Source organism: Oryctolagus cuniculus, chromosome 5 (genome assembly GCF_964237555.1).
Source record: "Oryctolagus cuniculus chromosome 5, mOryCun1.1, whole genome shotgun sequence".
NCBI classification, from domain to species: domain Eukaryota; kingdom Metazoa; phylum Chordata; class Mammalia; order Lagomorpha; family Leporidae; genus Oryctolagus; species Oryctolagus cuniculus.
Window position 1 is genome coordinate 97,955,847 of NC_091436.1, and position 19,050 is coordinate 97,974,896.

Consider the following 19,050-nt stretch of genomic DNA (forward strand, 5'->3'; position numbering starts at 1 on the left):
TTATGATCGAGCCAAGAGAGAAATTAAGATTCCAGAGATAAACAGCAGCCCTCAAAGTGCTGGTGAGCTTAATTTTTAGGGAAGAGATAAAAATGTGATGCCCACAGTCTGCTACTGCATTTTATTCACCATCAAAGCTTATTTTCTTCCAAGCCTCGCCATTATCATCCCCTTTCAATGATTTTTCCCAGAAAAGACCATTGTCTAGATACAAATTCATGGTGAGGAGAGTTCACTAAGTACCTGGCAGCATATTAAATATGGTTTAGTCTACTATTCCAAAATGTGGCCAATGAAACTGTTTTAAAATCATGAATCCTGGACTCTCATCACAAGGATTCTAATTCAGGAGAACTGGACAGAGACTCAGGTGGATTTGTTTATAAGAAGAAATTTGCATCAGGCTTTTAACAATCACTGATTTATTCAACTGAAATATATGGCAGATGTTTCCTCAGTGACTCTATAAAATGTGACAAGATAGAAAAATAGGTACTTTCTCTGCCGTGAAGTACATGGAGTTATGAGTGTTGCTGTCACAGATAAAACAATAGATGTGTTTAAATTCACTTTACAAACACGTGTGGCCACCCTGTGCAACCAGTGGAATTGTATCCATTTCACAAGAGATGAATTTCTTAACGATTCAAAAGTTTCACACTTTTACTTATTGATAATTCTGGGTCAAGTGAGCCTAACTGTATTTCCTTTATTAGTAATCATCCTTTAGAGTACACATTGCTTCTTAAAAATCCAGCAAATCTGATTCCAAGGCCACATCCTCTTTGGGGGTGTATTATAATCTTACAGCTTTGAGCAGTGCACTTGTATACATTCAGAAGCTATTTCAATGTTACATTCTTCATTTTTTGTTTAGGGAAAAAGTATCATTTTATTTTATTTTTGAAATTTTTATTTTTATTAATATAAAGAGAACAGCTTTCATGTATTTCCCAGATACAATTCTTTTTGTTTAATTTTTAAAATATTTTATTTTATTTATTTGACAGGCAGAGTTACAGACAGTGAGAGAGAGAGAGAGAAAAAAAAAAGTCTTCCTTCCATTGGTTCACTCCCCAAGTGGCACTGATCCAAAGCCAGGAGCCAGGTGCTTCCTCCTGGTCTCCCATGTGGGTGTAGGGGCCCAAGCACTTGGGCCATCCTCCACTGCCTTCCCAGGCCACAGCAGAGAGCTTGACTTGAAGAGGAGCAACTGGGACTAGAACCGGCGCCCATATGGGATGCCAGTGCCGCAGGTAGAGGATTAACCTAGTGCACCCGGCACCAGCTCCCCCAGATACAATTCTAACAGGATAACCATTTCCTTCCTCAAACCCCTCTTTTTCCTTCCTTTCTTTTTATTCCTTTAATTTCTGCAATAGCATAATTTCAATTTACTTTATAATCATAAACTGAATGTACCACTAACCACAATGTTCAACAAGTAAAAAGTAGAAAGACCACTGTTCCACAGAAAAATAGACAAGGGTGATGCACAATCATCAAATAATAAGATATCAGTTTCATTCTTTTATTATTGTGTTGTATATTAACTATCACATATCAGGAAAAACATGATATTTGCCTTTTGGGGATGGCTTATTTACTAAGCATAATGATCTTCAGTTGCATCAATTTTGTTGCAAAAGACAGGATTTCATTTTTTGTGGCTGAGTAGTATTCCATAGTGTATATATACCACATTTTCCTTATCCAGCCATCTGTTGATTCCATATCTTAGCTATTGTGAATTGAGATGCACATTTGTACATGGGGATACAAGTAACTCTTTTATATGTTGATTTCATTTCCTTTGGGTAAATTCCAAGGAGTGAGATGACTGGGTCATATGGTAGTTCTATTTTTAGATTTCTAAGGAGTATCCATACTGTCTTCTGTAGAAAATACACACTAATACATTGATGGTGAGAATGTAAAAAATATCACTAAAAGGGGCGGTGCTGTGGCGTAGCGAGTAAAGCTGCTGCCTGCAGTGCTGGCATCCCATATGGGCGGCACTTTGAGTCCCGGCTGCTCCACTTCCTTTCCAGTTCTCTGCTTTGGCCTGGGAAAGCAGGATAAGATGTCACAAGTCCTTGGGCCCCTGCATCTGCATGGGAGACCCGGAGGAAGCTCCTGGCTCCTGGCTTCGGATTGGCACAGCTCTGGCTATTGCAGCCAATTGGGGAGTGAACCAGTGGGTGGAAGACCTCTCTCTCTCTCTCTGCCTCTCCTTCTCTCTCTCTCCGTGTACCTCTGAATTCCAAATAAATAAATAAATCTAATTTGTTTTGACAGGCAGAATTAGATAGTGAGAGAGAGAGAGACAGAGAGAAAGGTCTTCCCTCCGTTGGTTCAACCCCCAAATGGCCACTACAGCTGGCGCGCTGTGCCAATCCGAAACCAGGAGCCAGGTGCCTCTTCCTGGTCTCCCACATGGGTACAGGGCCCAAGGACCCGGGCCATCCTCCACTGCCTTCCCGGGCCACAGCAGAGAGCTGGACTGGAAGAGGAGCAACTGGGACAGAACAGGCACTCCAATAGGGACCAGAACCCAGAGTGCCAGCGCCGCAGGCGGAGGTTTAGCCCAGTGAGCCACTGTGCCGGCCAAAATAAATAAATCTTTAAAAAAATCACTAAAGATATAACCTACAGCAAGGAAAGTTCAACTAAGTGTTATATCATGACTATACACTGAAGACAATGGAAATCACATTCCAGAATGATGTATCAAAATTGAAGAGGGTTGCAGAAGCATTCATGTCCAAAAGTATTAAAAGAAACATGTTTAAAAGCATTGGCTAATATTAGTGATGTGATTTTATTGCTGGAATTGTTGATTTTTAAGGCACCATAAGCTTTAGCACCTTTCACAACCGCTCCCTGGAAGTCACTTCTCTCCCTAGCAACATTTCTTAACTCCAGGATTTCCATCCTTGACTGTGATTTCCACCCTGATCCTAATGATTCTAGTTGACCCAGGGTCTGATCCTAATGATCCTAATGATCCTCATTGTCCAGGGTCTGAAATCTTCAGGCCAATTGAGACCCTGTTACTTGGGAGGAGTTGGCACTTGACTTTTGCATATTGATTTTCAATGTAATGAGATAAATGTGCAGGATGTTCATGCCACTCTTCCAGAATAGTTACAGGTTGTGTGTTGAAACCATTTACCCAGAAGCTTAACCCATAAATCTGTAATAAAATGAAATAAAGAAAAAAATGAATTATATTAAGTGTCAAACACTTATTACATTTGGCATTTGAAAAGCGTTGAACCACTATAAAATAACTGAATTTTATTTTTTAGGCATTTTTATTTCCGTGATCATTTGTTAAACTCCATTTCAAAGCTGATCAAGGAAATTAACTGTTAAGAAAGAAACATATATTTCATTTTATTTGAGTTTCAGTCACTAAAATATCCTTCTACTTTTATTTTCCATTTCAACAGCCAATATAAAGGATGATAAATTTAGGTAAAAGTAATAAATTCTTTATTTCTAAGTCTAAATGCTCTTCTTTGTATGTGCTGGTATATACAGCTTATGAGACCTGATCATATGAAGAACAAAATCAAAGCAAAGAAGCCATAAACATTTAATAAATCTATTCCTTGGATTCCTCCTTAGGTTTTGAAGTAGATTCAACAGTTAAGGTCGAGATGTCTTAAGAAAAGAACTCATGTGGCAAGGGGTTACAGTGGGATGGTGTGGAGTAGGGTAAACTGATTGTGTATTTTTGCTAGCATTCGAATTGTGACCATAGTTTCAGTAAAAAATTAAAAATAGCACAGTATATTTTATTTTTATTCAATTTGTTTATTAAACTCCAATAATAAAAGAGGGATTAAAATATTGATGGATTATGTCCATAAAATGGTAAACCTGAGTTGCATTTTAGGTTATAATAGTTGATGCACGTGAGTGCAACCTATCTTTACAATATTAAGCAAATGCATGGTATTTTAATTCTTGGGTTTTGGCCTTAGCAATCAGAGAAGAAGATATGACTACCCTTCTATTGGACTTTACACTCCAATTTAATAAACATGATGCATAGAGTATCAGTTCAGATTAGGCAAGCAACAGTTGGTTCGAACATTTTAAATAGGGACCAGCATTGCAATAGCAGGTTAAGATGCTGCCTGTGATCCTGTCATCCCATATGTCAGCCATTTGGAGCCCCAGATACTCCACTTCCAATGCAGCTTCCTGCTAATGTACCTGGGAAACCAGTGAGAGATGATCTTAATTCTTGGGACCTTGCTACCCACCTAGGTGACTCAGATCAAGTTCTGCTCTCCTGGCTTGGTTTCTGTCTGTCACAGCCTTGGTCATTAATGCTTTTTGGAGATGGAGGATCTCTCCCTTGCCTCCACCTCAGTAACTCTGCCTTTCACATAAATAAATAAATAAATAAATAAATAAATGTTTAGAAAGTATTTTAAGTAGAATAAAAATGTAGGGCATACTTTTTTTTACAGACTCTCATTATTTAGATTGAAAAAAGAATGAGAGTCCTCTGCAAAGGCTAAACCAGGTTGGTGTTTTAGTCATTGTGCATCATACATTTTAACTTTTTTAGATTAATTTTATTTATTCATTCATTTTTAAAGATTTGTTTTATTTTATTTGAAAGGCAGAGTTACAAACAGAAGGATATCTATATCTATATCTATATATGTCTATATAGATATCCTATATATATATAAAAGAAAGATTTATATATATCTCTATATATCTATATAGCTATATCTATCTATATTTCTATCCATCTGTCTATCTGTCTATCTATCTATCTATCTAGATCTTCCATCTGCTGGTTCACCCCCCAAATGGTCACAATGGCCAGCAGTGGGCCAGGCTGAAGTCAGCATCCAGGAGATTCTTCTGGGCCTCCCATGGGGATGCAGGGGCCCAAGTGTTTAGGCCATCATTCCTTGCTTTCCCAGATGCATTAGCAGGGAGCTAGATCAGAAGTGTAGCAGCTGGGATTCAAACCAGAGCCCAAATGGGATGTTGGCATTGCAGTTAGCTGCTTAGTTCATTACTGCACAAGGCCAGCCCCACATTACATATTTTAAAAGTTATTTATTTATTTGAGAGATAGACCAAAAGAAAAATAGAAACAGAGAGTTCTCATCCTCTATTTTACTTCCCAAATGTCTGCAGTGAACAGAAAGCTAAAGCCATGAGTCATGAATTCATTCCAGGCCTCCCACATGGGTGAAAGAACCCAATTACTTGAGCCATCACTGCTGTCTTCCAAGGCCTGCACTGGCAGGAAGCTGGAGTCAGAAACTGGATCTGTGTATCAAATCCATATAGTCCAATATGTGACACATAGATCAAGTGCCTGCTTTGTGTGTTATACTTTAGCTATGTATAATTTTATATTTAATGGACCATAAAGAACTTGCATTGTGTTAAAATATCTCATATAATTGTCCTGATAATAACAGTAATTAGTAAATTATTTCTTTGATTTTAATATAAGCCATATTTCAAAATAATAGAAATATCAGACTGCCAAAATTCTTTATGGATTGGTTGATTCAAGCTTCCCTTCCTCTAGCAGAAAAGCAAAATACAGAGAAATGAAATGATTTTCCAATGTCACAAAGCAAATAAGCAGCCAATCCAACATTAGAAACCATTTTTTTTTTCATTCAGCAAATATATGTGGGGTCTAATTTGTAAAAAGCACAAAGCCAAGTGGGGCACACTCTCTGTGCTTTAGTTGCTCACTCAGTTACTAGAGGTGACTATGCAGGTGACTACACAGGTCAGTAGAAGAGAGAACATACGGACAAAGACTCCTTTAGGGTTAGTGAAGGAGGGGATATCTCAACTGCAGCAAAAGAAGGAATGAAGGATGTTTCATACAGAATAATTTCCTCAAGGTTAGAGGCAGGTGCAGGACGATACTTCCTCTATCATAGCACAAAAGGCAAAGGAACCCCGTCCTCTTGGAGAATTGTCACAACCAACAGAATTTATCAAAACATGACTTTCTGTTGCTACTGACCAAAAAATCAATGACATGAATATAGAAATCTATGTGATCTGCTATGATATCCTTTGCTACCAGTCCTGACCACACACTGCTTCTAAGAAATCCAAACTGTAGTTAGGATTTGAACATTTATAAACCCCTTTGACAGACATTACTCTTTTACTTTTCCTAATACTCCTGTGCCAAAGTTAGATATGTAATACTGTTACTCTCTTTATGAATGAGAAAGTTAAGCCTCAAATAGGTTAAGTGAGTTGCCTGACACTATATTTTGGAGACAGTGGACCAAATCTAACCAAGAGCAATTTAACCTCTACACATTATTCTACAGCAGCCTTTTGGTGTCTCTGACTATAGCAGGTATATTTCAAAAATCTAAAATATGCTAAATTCTTAAATAAACTTAGTACCTGAGAAAATGATTAGATGATAATGAGGTTGGAATAGGGTGGGTCTTTTCTTTTTTTAATATCAACAGTCAACTAGTTAGTATGGAGACAGGAAGTTGATTTGATTCTTTGTGATTCAAAAAACTATGTGATTTCCCTTAGGGATTTCAAGTATGTTCCAACATGTATTTCAGTGAATCAATGTTCTTTCTTTCCTTTACATGCCTTTAATATAAAGAAAAGTTAAACAGTTACTACAAATAAACATTCAATATTCTGAATTCACTGAAATACAAATGTGTTCATATAGCTGTGAAACATCAAACTATGGAATACATTTCACATTTACCACTTTTGTCTAATTAAAAAAGCCTTATTGATTCTAGGAGAAATGTTTGAGGATTACTTTATAACCTGCCTGTTTTTTTTTTGTTTGTTTGTTTTTGTTTTTGTTTTTTGACAGGCAGAGTGGACAGTGAGAGAGAGAGAGAAAGGTCTTCCTTTGCCGTTGGTTCACCCTCCAATGGCCGCCGCAGCTGGCGCGCTGATCTGAAGGCAGGAGCCAGGTGCTTCTCCTGGTCTCCCATGGGGTGCAGGGCCCAAGCACTTGGGCCATCCTCCACTGCACTCCCTGGCCACAGTAGAGAGCTGGCCTGGAAGAGGGGCAACAGGGACACAATCCGGCGCCCGACCAGGACTAGAACCCGGTATGCTGGCGCCGCAAGGCGGAGGATTAGCCTAGTGAGCCGTGGCGCCAGCCTAACCTGCCTGTTTTTAAACAGTGATTTGAACAATCTGGATATCTTAAATGACTCTGAGCAGAGAGTAAATTAATTTAGGATTAAACATTTCACCCTGGTGCAAGGATGCAGCATGCAGTGTGGGTGGGTGGGTGGTACGGGGCAGTGAAATTAACTCTTGGAAATCAAGACTCCATCCATAGAATTAGGGTTACATGGCATATATTTTGGGAGGGGGGCAGGCTTGAAAAATACAAGGGAGAGGATCCAGCATAATTCTGATGATTTGATTATCCCCTTTCCAACACAGCCCTGGACTACAGACAGATGGTGCCATGCAGTGGTTAGGAGCACAAACCTAGAGTCAGCTCCCTGGGTTACTTCACTGCCCTGCAAGATCCTTAACCTCCCTGTACTGTACAAGATGACTATGAGGGTTACAACATGAAAATACCTAGAACAATGCTTGGTATATAAGTGTGGTGTGAGCAGTAGTTTCTGTTCTAAAGACAATTTTAAGAACTATCAAATGCTGTGATTTCTCTTCAGTTGTCAAGATTGGTTTTTTTGCTAAACACTTTGTGTAAATACTACAACAATATGTGAAAAAGAGGATTAGGGGAAGCTTGGATAATTGTTTTCAGTTTTTATTCTCTTTCCCAATTCTATATGATAAGAAAACTCTACTACTTTATTTTATCTTTCTATGATCAAGTGCCAGTACTTTCATTTCCTAACTATTGCAACAGTAAAGAATGTGAAGAATACAGAATAGTGGGATTAAAATATTTGACATTGCTCATAAAACACAGCTAAGATTGTATTAATTACAATCAACAAGACAGGGCCCAGCGGGGGTAGGGGAGGTGGTCCTCCTTGTTAGGAAAGTGCCAAATAAGCAATTTGTGTCTGAACATCCATTTGATTTCTCCTAATACAGTTTGAAAAATTGCTCAAAGTAGCTGATGAGTGTTGTCATTACTTCCAGCTAAAAAGCATGCACATATGTTCCAATAAACAAATCTTAAAAAGTAACGATAAAGATTGAAACAATACGTGCTGATTTTAGTTAATAATTTTAGTGACGTTTGTTTTTATCTATACTAAAATGTGAGAATCCCAAAAGCAATAATTGATTCTTTAAAATATTCTCACCCACAGGTAAAACTTCAATTATTTAAATAATCACTCAATAACATTTTGATATCTCAAAAGTGAAATAAACAGATTTTTACTGGCCTAAATAGCAGACTTCTCAGATTTCTGGTAATTGTAGAATATACAGCTGTGATATTTGTACTATAATTTAAAACAGATTGGAAAATAATATAACATTCCATAGATAGTCATTTAATATTTCCACAGACATGCCATTCTTCTTAGATTTCAAATGCTTTAAGTTTTGTAATGTGCCATCATTTTGCAATAAATTGTTTAGAGAAAGATTATTTCAAAATTTTCTGCTGTCTGAGAGGAAAAGAACAGAACATTTTTAACAGCTAAATTGTAATTGTGAGACTTCTTTTGATTGCAAATGAATGAAAAATCCAAACCAAAATGCTTGAACCAAAATAGAATGTATTGCTTCACCTAACCAAGAAATTTAGGAATAAACCTAGTTTACTCAAAGCTTGAGGAAGTTCAATTGATATCATCAGGACATTTTTTTCCTGTAAATCTTGGCTCTGCTTTTTGCATATGTTGGACAAGGTTGATTTCAAGATTGTTCCCTCCATGTAGAAAAAAGTCTGTTTCTCTGAGTGATGAAATTAAAGACCCAGAATAGATTCTCGGCAGCTGTAATTGGCCAGAAAGAGTCCACCACTTCCTTGGACCAATCACTGTGATCAGAGGGCAGGACACTGTGATGGAACTGGACATCGATCAAATATTCTTTTCCTGGGTGGGAGAAGGTTTGTTGGTTCTACCTAAATGCATGAACTAACAATGACAGAGGGGTGGCTTTTCCAGAGCAAAGCATTTTAGGTTTGATGCTCTCTCTAGGTAAGTTCTAAGTCACATGAGAGTGAGGACAGAACTGATTTTGCTCAATATTTAATCAACAGCACGTAGCACAGTGGCTGGGACATAGCAGGAGAGCTTAACAGATGAAGATATTAATGGCATGCTCTCACTTTTATGCCAATGAATCAACAGATTATGGTAGTAATCTCATTACCCTGCAGCACTTCACAATCTAATACTCCCTCCTTCTTGAGACTCACAGTTCTGTGACGTCGATGATTATGCCCATGAAGGTTCTACTTCTGACAGCTCTATATCCCTCCAGCATCCCGCTGCTTTGAGATTTCCATTCTTTGCCACCATGGTAACCTTGATCTTTATTACCTGTCACCTGTAAATGTAAGGACCACCTAATTCATTTTTCTTCTTCCCTTCTCCTCCCTTCCTTTAAATGCATATATTACTTTTATATAAATTGCTCTTCTGCTTATAAATATGCACTTACTTGCTGTTGCCCTGAGTGAATTCCAAACCTTTTAGCAATCAACTAAGATCCCTATCTGATCATTTATTGTTCTCTCTTGTTCTCAAAGACATTACAAATGAACAAAAAAAAAGATCATGTTTAAGTCATTATATGGTTTTATTATATCATGTTATACTCCTGCAAAGTTCCTACACTGATGGCTTTGTACCTAAGAAAAAATTCAATAACTAAAAACAAATGATTAAATAAAAAATAAAGGACATATATCCTCATTTATCATAATGAATATAAAGTGATAATTCAGAAATTCTACTTATTCAGAAAATAAATAGCAAAGACATACCCAGTGAATCGAGGGTTCCTTTTTGTGTAATTCCCTGTGGTTCCTTCTGGAGAAGATCCACATTCTATTTTTTTGTAGCTTTTAGAGGAAGTTTCCCAAATTTGGTTAAATAATGTGCTATATTTGTACAAAGAGAGGAAGAGAGTATTTTTATTTTGTGGTGAAAGGTGATTTTCTCTCCAGCAAGAGCATCTTATCACACATATATCACAGATTGTTAACTGATATCTTTAAAAAAATCATTTCTGGGCAATTCACAGAAAAATAAATGCAGTTGGTCAATAAATATATAACATCAAGCTTGAATAATAAGAGCAATTCAAATTAACATAACAAGATGAACACACATTTTTACTTACCAGTTCAGCTAAAATTAAAAGTTTGTTTCTGACTAGCTTTACAAAAATGTAGAGAAGTAAACATTCTCATACCTTACTGGTGAATTGGCAATTTAGCAGTAGCTATACAAATTAAAATTAAGATTCTCTACTCGGACTTACCCTTAATGGTAGAGTTAGAAACATGCCAGGAATTCCAATTCAATCCCATCAAGGGGGCATGTACCAATCCCATCTCACTAGTCAAAGTGATCAGTTTCAGTTCATAATTGATCATAATGATAGGATTAAGTGTTAAAAGGATCACGTAAACAAGACTAGTGCCTCCAATACTAACTGATAGAATTAAAAAGGAGAGAATGATCCAACATGGGAAGTGGGATACACAGCAGACTCATAGAATGCAGATGTCCTAAACAGAACTCTGGCCTCAGAATCAGCCCTTAAGGCATTTGGATTGGGCTAAAAAGCCCATGAGAGTTTTTCAGGCATGGAAAGCCAAGACACTCTGGCAAAAAAATAAAAAATAAAAAATTGACCTAAATGAAAGATCTCTGTGAGTGAGATCCCAGTGGAATGAACAGGCCATCAAAGAAGGGGGTACCTTTATCTGAAAGGAAGAGAGAACTTCCACTTTGACTATGGCCTTGTCTAAATAAGATCAGAGTTTGTGAACTCAAGAGGCTTCCATAGCCTTGGCAACTCATGATAAGACGGTACTATACTCTGTGTGTCTGTGTGGGTGTAAACTGCTGAAATCTTTACCTAGTATATACTAAATTGATCTTCTGTAAATAAAGATAATTAAAATAAATCTTAATGAAGAATGGGATGGTAGAGGGAGTGGGAGATGGAATGGTTCTGGGTGGGAGGGAGGTTATGGAGGGGGGGGAAGCCGCTATAATCCAAAAGTTGTACTTTGGAAATTTAAATTTGTTAAATAAAAGTTAAAAAAAAATTAAAATTAAGATTCTCTGAAAGGCTTGAGGCTCAAATGGTTTTAGCAAGAAGTCCCCTTAGAAGGAACTGATAGTTTTGTGCTATTTAAATAGTTACAGTGGATGGTATTTGGTGCAGTGAATTAAAACTCCACCTAGAATTCAGTCATTCCATATTGAAGTGCCTAAGTTCGCGTCACAGCTCCAGTCTCCATTAAGGCTTTCTGCTGGATAGCACCCTGGAGGCAGAAGATGATAAGTCAAATTTTTAGGTTCCTGCAACCCATGTGGGAAATCCAAATTGAATTCTTGACTCCTGGCTTTTGCCTTGACCAATCCTGGCTTTTGTGGGTATTTGGAGAGTGAACCAGCAGATGGGAGCTTTTGGATTAACTGTCATTCTCTCTCTCTTTCACTCTTTATCTGCCTCTCAAAAAATAGATAAATATTTAAAAAGTTATTTTGTACATGGATCTCTGCCAACAAATATAAAGCATTTTACTTTAAAAAAATACAAGTTAAAATGATATCCTCAATAATCCCAGTGTAGCTACTTGTCAGAATATTTTGATACACATGTATAAAATCGTGCTAATTCAATTGGCCATTTTTAGATTTGTATCCCAGTTGTTTTTTTTTTTTTTTTTACTCCCTTTGGTTTAGTGAAGGGCACTTTGTTTTTCTTAAAAACATAAAATCATTGAAAACAGATTTCTGAGCATAGACTACCTTCATAAGCAGTATCAGCAGCCTAAGTCGAGCATTTTTTGCTCTCTCAGTGCTGCCACTACTGTCGATTTTGATCTGCCTGATGCACACAAGAAGAGATTTTCCATTGAGCTCAGGTAGCCAGAGGAAAAAAGGCAGCTGTTTGCATCAGAGTTACCACTGAAAGGAAAACTTCACTCTTACAGGCAGTGTAAAGTAAAATATACTATCTTCAGTCATATCACCCACTTAATGATCCCCCAAGAGAATACTAGGTGGCTTTGAAATTGTGATCCAACATAAATTTTGTTAGGGTAGATGTGCCAGGACTTTTGAACAACAATAATTAGCAATAACTTTCTTTAATAAATATGTCAAACTGATGCTTATATAAGATGGACTGAAAGGGGGATGTATGCCTTTTTCCTTTAAAAATAAAGTATTTATGGTATAGAAATCCCTCTTATCCATGGTTTCAATCAACCAGGGCCTGAAAATATTGTATGGAAAACTCCATAAATTTTGTACATTTTAAATTGCATACTGTTCTCAATAGTAGGACATGCAGTCCTGCTCCATGATAAAAAACATTCCTTAGTCCACAATATCCACAGTGTTATGATACGTGGCCATTAGTCACTTAGTAAGCACGTTGGTTATCAGATTGACTGTCATAGCATCACACTACTTGGGTTAAATAAACATAAATAAATCTTATTTTAATTAATAATGGTCCCAAATCTCAAAAGTGATGATTCTGGAAATTCAGATTTGTCTAAGAGAAACCACAGTGCTTATTTTAAATGGAAAAGTTGAAGCTCTTGTCTTAATAAAGAAAAAAAAAATGCATGCTGAGTGTGTGTAGATCTATGGTAAGTATGAATCTTTTGTCCATGGAATTGTGAAGAAGGGAAATGAATAGTTTTGCTGTCACAACTCCAGCTGCAAAATTGATCAGAATGTATAATATATGCTTATTTATCACGGAAAAGGAACTAAATTTCTATTTGTGTATATATAAACAATGCAGTATTTGTACATAGAAGGTTCAACACTATCCATGATTTCAAGAAATTACTAAGAGTCTTGGAATGCACCTCCCCAGCTAACGGCAGACTATTGTATGAATTAGAGGCTAAGTTGGTCAAGTCAGTTATTAAAATTCTCCTCACACAGTGGTTAATGTGTTTTTTGTAAAATGCAGGAGTCAATGGGATCAAGTCTGGTCGTAGACAATCAGGTGACTCCAGTAAGTAGATACACAATATTGTAAGTTCTGTGTTCTATAACAAAATCATATTATGATAGAAGAGGCTTAGATAATAATGTTCATTAAATGCTTGTATTTCATATATTAATATCACTAGGTAATCAGAAAGCTTTAGAGAATTGCATTATGCCAAAGGCTCACTCAATGGGTAACTTTGCAAAACTCTGTCCATTTCCTATCTTTAACTTTGTTGCTTATACTGTTGCCTTCACATTGGTATGGGGATATCAGTGGTGATGGTGAATACATGTATCTAGGTTTCAGGACCAACCACACATACCAGCAATACATGGCCTAATGAAAAACAACAATCCAATGTGTACAAACTCTATTTGTTGCATTGTAGAATTTGGAGTATGTCATCCTCTGAAGATGCTTGTTTCTCAAAGACTATTCTGTTCTATTGCCTTTTGCTACTTAACACCTAAATGTAAAGGTTTTGTTTTAAAGAATCTATTCCAAGCATTCCCTGACCCTTGAGTGCTTTAGTGTTATACAGAAACTTTCCAACGAGGTAACATTTCAAATGCTCTATCCTGTTTATCCACAAATACATTAATACTTTTATTATGTCGTGCACTAATTTGGTGTTCAGAAAATATTGCTTAAACAAAAATGTTAAGTTGGTAAGTATCTTAGCTTCTTGTTTCACAGAACATTCTGTCAATCATAAAATCTCCCCCAATTGTCTGAAACATGAAGACGCTCCGTGTACTCTGAAACAGTTCCACTCAAGCCTTTGAGTAGGTAAGGATTCATTCCTTCTCTGTCTACTTAACTTTGCATTAAAAGTACTTGAAGCCTGATTGTAAAGCCTGATTCTTCCCCTAAAATCCTATCCTGAAAGTCAAAGCTACTAAATCCAGACTTATACTGAACAAATATTTTATATGCACAGACTGTTCTTTGTTTGAACTGGGCCTTCATCAGTCAGCAAAAGAGTACATGGTAGTAAATATACCATTATATCCCCCTTGAGTTACTAGCATTTCCACTTGAAGAAAATAGAACCTATACATGAAATGTATTTAAATGTAACTTCAACAGTGACACGAAGAAAAATAATTGGAACTACAGTTGTATTCATTCCTTCAGAGGTAGTTTGCTTCTTTGGTTATAAAGCATGTTATTTTAAGTAAAAATATCCCAAAATCAGAAGGAATAATATTACTGTTGCCAAATAATACAGGATATTTAGCTACTTGAGTAAATTCTTATGAGAAGAAGAAATGTTTTCAAATCCTCAGTTTTTCAGAACAGGAAGACTGTTGATTCTGGCACTGAATATAAACCACCTACGTATCATTTTTCATGAGCTCCCAAAATATGAAGCCAAAGGGCAAAAATGTATACTGAAATTCCCTTTTGCGAAGATGGAAAAAAAAGAGAAGAAACCCAACAATAATGGAAATATTAAGCCTGTGTATGTAATCGTTCTACACTATGTCAACCAAGGAGTGAAAATTATAAAATGCAGTCATATTCACTTCTTGTGTTTCATTTATTACCTATTAAAAAAAAAAAACACTAGGCAGGCTGGCCTACATTTTATCCATGTGACTAACCGTGTGGATTTGCTTAAGGCCAGCTCTAGTGAATGAGGATTTTTATCTGCAGTCCTTGTTCCTATAAATTCTATCACTAGAGAGAAGAGGAAAAAGATTAAGGACACATCTCACCACTTTTATTCCTTTTTTTCAACCATAGACAGTAAATTTTAAAGTAATCACAGATCATTAAAATTATAGTAGTATAATATTCTTAACCATTGGTTTGACAAAGATATAAAACAAAGTTTTACAAAACTATTTTTGCAGCGGTACTGATACACACTGGCCTATTCCTCCTTCTCTCACCTCTCTCCCTTCCTCCCTCCCTCCCTCCTTTCTTTCCTTCCTTCCTTCTTTCCTTCTTTCTTTCTTTCATTCGTTTGTTCGTTCGTTTGTTCTTTCTTCTTTTTAAATTTTAGCTCCCACACATAAGGGATAATATGCAGTATTTATCTTTCTGTGTCTGGTTATTGCACTCAACATGATGTCCTCCAGTTGCATCCATTTTGTGGCAAATGGCAGAATTTTCATTCTCTTTTTTAATGCTCCATGGTGTATATATAACACATTGTCTTTATTCATTTATCTAATGATGGACAGCTTGCTTGAGTCCAAATTTTGAACAGAGCTGCTATAAACATAGTGGTGCAGGTAACTCTTTGATATAATGTGTTCATGTCTTTTGGGTATATTCCCAGTAGGGAGTTGCCCAGTATGGGAAGTCTATTTCTATTTTTTTTAAGAAATTTCCGCATTGTTTTCCACAGTGGCTGCACTAACTTACATTTCTGCCAATAGTGTATAGGTGCTTCCCTTTCTCCACATCCTTGCCAGAATTTGCTATTCTTTGTCTCTTGGGTTTTAGCCACTCTGACAAGGGTGAGGTGATATTTCATTGTGGTATGGATTTGCATTTCTCTGATGGCTAGTGATGTTTAGCATTTTTGTTTACATATATTTGTTGGCCATTTGTATTTCTTCTTTTGAGAACTGTCTATTAAGGTCCTTTGCCCATTTCTTAACTGGATTCATTTTTTGTTGTTGTTGTTGAGTCATATGAAGTTGCTGATATGTTTTAGGTATTAATCCTTTATCAGATAGATAGCTCACAAATATTTTTCCCATTCTGCTGTTTGTCTCTTCACTCTATTGGTCATTACCTTTACTGTGCAGGAGTTTCTGAGTTTGATATAATCTTATTTATTTAGTTTTGCTTCTGTTGCATGATTTCTTTTGTATTTCAATATGTATCTCTTTTCACTTCAAGTACATATGGTGTTGATACAAATTGAAAACTTTTTTTCTTTTGAATAAAACAATAGGAAGACTTTTTTATATTTAATCTTAATTTGCTTTATTTGACTCCCGTGAACTACTTATTGCTAAAAGTTGATCGCATTCCTTGTACTATATTTTTTGAGTTACTTCAATCCAATCCTAATTTATGAAGATTCAATTCAGCTGTCATTGCAGATTTATGGATACTGTCTTTGCAAGTAGTTCTCATCCATTTCAAGGATAATATTTTACAAATAAGTGTATAACATGCAAATGATGATAAATACAATTGAAATATTATTTATATATATTTAAAATATGTTCTAAGAGAATTTTTAGTATTATTAGATAATGCTTTTTACAAGAAATAATGCTGTTGTCAAATGACAGAATAAGTCACACTAAAAGTAGTATGAATTCAATTACATAAAAAACATTGATACTATAGACAACAACCCTATTTCATAATATGAATAAAAATTGCTATACATAAGGGACTGTGACGAAAATCTTTCATTTTTTATCCACATATTCTCAAACTTTCTCCTCTTCCTCTACTACTCTGTTATTACTTTTTGTCCATGGTTCAACTATTCAATTTTCCTTCCAACCAGAAGTATGCCTTAGACTTTCCCTCTCCATTGCTAATGTAAATCAATTACTTTAAGTCAGGAATTTAACTTTTAAGCATTTATTCTGAATTATTATTATTTCCATATCGTGATCTTGCTATCACTATTATAAATCAAACTCTCATCACCTCTTGTCTGTGTTGCGCAACAACCTCCAACCTTGCCTCCCCATGTCTAGTTTTTCTCTCCATGATGTAGTCTATGGAATTTGTTTCAAATGAGGATATGACCGTGAAACTCTCTTTAAACAGTATCCGATCACCATAGCATCAAGCTATGTACATAGTGTGGCATAGAGTAATCCTTCTATGACCTAGCCCTGACCTTCTTCTTCAGTTTCATCTTTCCCTCCACACATTTACTTTACATTGTAGAATGTATACATTATGCAATTCATAGTTCATGCCTTTATTCAGGCTATTTCTCCTATTCAAGGTGGCCTGCATAAAGGTGATTCCTCCTCCAATTTATAACTAAGTTAGCCGCTCCTTGTTGGAACTTTCTCCCTATTGGAACTAAGTGGATAAATATCTCTCCCATAACCCATGGGACTTTTCAGTTAACCCATGCCATATAATACTTAATTAATTTGCTTTTTTCTATTATACTATCAACTTTTGGAGAGCAGAGGCTGTGAACAATTCGTAATTCATTCATCACATTGCATCTAAAAACATCTCTAAAACATTGCAAGCACTGCATAAATGTCTGTTGAATCAAATTGAATTTATAGGCTGGTGAAATTAAAATTAGGCTAAGTGTTTTCCTTAGGAAGTTAATGCTACAGTGTATTAACAACCAGTTAAACATAAGTGAAATGCTAAAATGGGACAATATATTAGTCAGCTTTTAACACCATAACTAGAATACTTGAGAGAAGTTAACTTATAAAGGAAGAAGTTTATTTTAGCTCATAGTTTGGGAGGTTCAGAGTTCAAGATTGGGTGGGCTGCATTGGTTCTTTGTCTCATGAGGGTGGAAGACGGCAGAGCCTGAGCAGAGCAATGATCACACAGAGAGTGAGAATCAAAGAGACAGGAACATGCTCATCTATATCTATGAGGTCTCTGTTTATAAAGTCACTGTAATTCAATCATGGACCCCAACCCAACAACATAATACAGTCTAATCACTTCCCAAAGGTCAGAAGTTTAGACACCATAATTGCATTAAGTGTTCACCAGCATATAAGACACTAACTATTAGCATAATCCATTAACTATTAGCATAAGACTTGGAAGCCTTTAACAATTGAGACATTGGGGGATTCCAAACTAATATTCAAGCCATAGCAGACAGTGTTACCATTTACTTGGTACAATACAAAAATCCCTGAAACTAGTTTCTATTGGGTGCCTCTATCCCTCACTCCACCCCAGAGAAACTATATATTGAAGTTTCTTAGAGATACGAAGATAAAGGAGGTGTGCTGGTCTTTAAAGCTTCAAAATAAAAGGCAAGCAGCTATAAAATTTCATAAATTAAGTAAGCACAAGGTCAAACATCGTCTCAATTCTATGCAGTTTCTGTGGCTTGGAAGCTTCTGGTTGAGGCATCGTATTTTTCCTAACACTTACCTAAGAGGACATGCCTAAGGTTTGGAAATCAGTAGAGAACATCCATTTCTGAGAAATTTCCTGTATTTTGTGGTTCTGGTCAAGATGGGCAAAAGCACTGTGCCGTGTCATCCTCCTGGTCTGGCCCCAGGTTTAGCAAAAGAAGATCCCTGCGATCCAGGTTCAGGCTCTGATTAACCACAGGCTCTGGGAAATGCAAATAAACTCTTGGGTTTCAATTTCCTATTCTGTCATGTGCCAGCATCAACAGCACTCAAGAAAAGAGGCCGCTGTCTCAGAGAATGGATCTCACCACTCATAATAGTCTCAGAAACTGGCTGGCGAAAGTGCAGATCATAGAATCTTGCCTTTTGGCATACTCTGCTTGAGATTTTCTAAGACACCTCTCAGAAATAAGATCTATCAGTGCAGTTTTTGAAGCATGAATGACATCCACAGCCCCCATACTTCCTCTTTGGTGAACTGATAGTCTGTGGTTCTTAGTCCCTGTGTCAGCCAGTTTCTTTTGTATCCTTCATTTTGAATACAGTTATGTAATCTATGATGTGTGCACTTCAAAGTACATTGCTGTAATGCTTTTGCTGTGGCCATTGTCTTAACATTCTCTTTTTCTGAGTTAGAATGAGTTTCCAGATTAAAAGTTTGGGTGACCTACTTATATACAGGGCTTGCTATTCCTTCAAATATATAGGTAATTATTCTTTACACATATTCCCTCATTCTAATTTAAGCCATAGAAAACCCATTTTATTTATGTAACATATGAGGCACCAAGAAAAGTTCTCTTCTGAAAACAGAATAAATTTTCTCTCTAGT

General features: G+C 36.4%; 1 long non-coding RNA gene across 2 annotated transcripts; it reads right to left on the reverse strand.

The window, feature by feature from the left end:
* Nucleotides 1–242: 242 nt before the first annotated feature.
* Nucleotides 243–18,399, reverse strand: LOC138849742 (uncharacterized). 2 transcript variants are annotated; one of them, XR_011388872.1, is made up of 3 exons: nt 18,235–18,399; nt 9,944–10,060; nt 243–3,196 (listed from the first exon to the last, which is right to left on the reverse strand). It is a non-coding gene; the product is annotated as an uncharacterized lncRNA (long non-coding RNA). The 2 variants fall into 2 exon arrangements; XR_011388871.1 differs by lacking the exon at nt 243–3,196 and adding an exon at nt 9,368–9,504.
* Between the last annotated feature and the right edge of the window lie 651 nt (nt 18,400–19,050).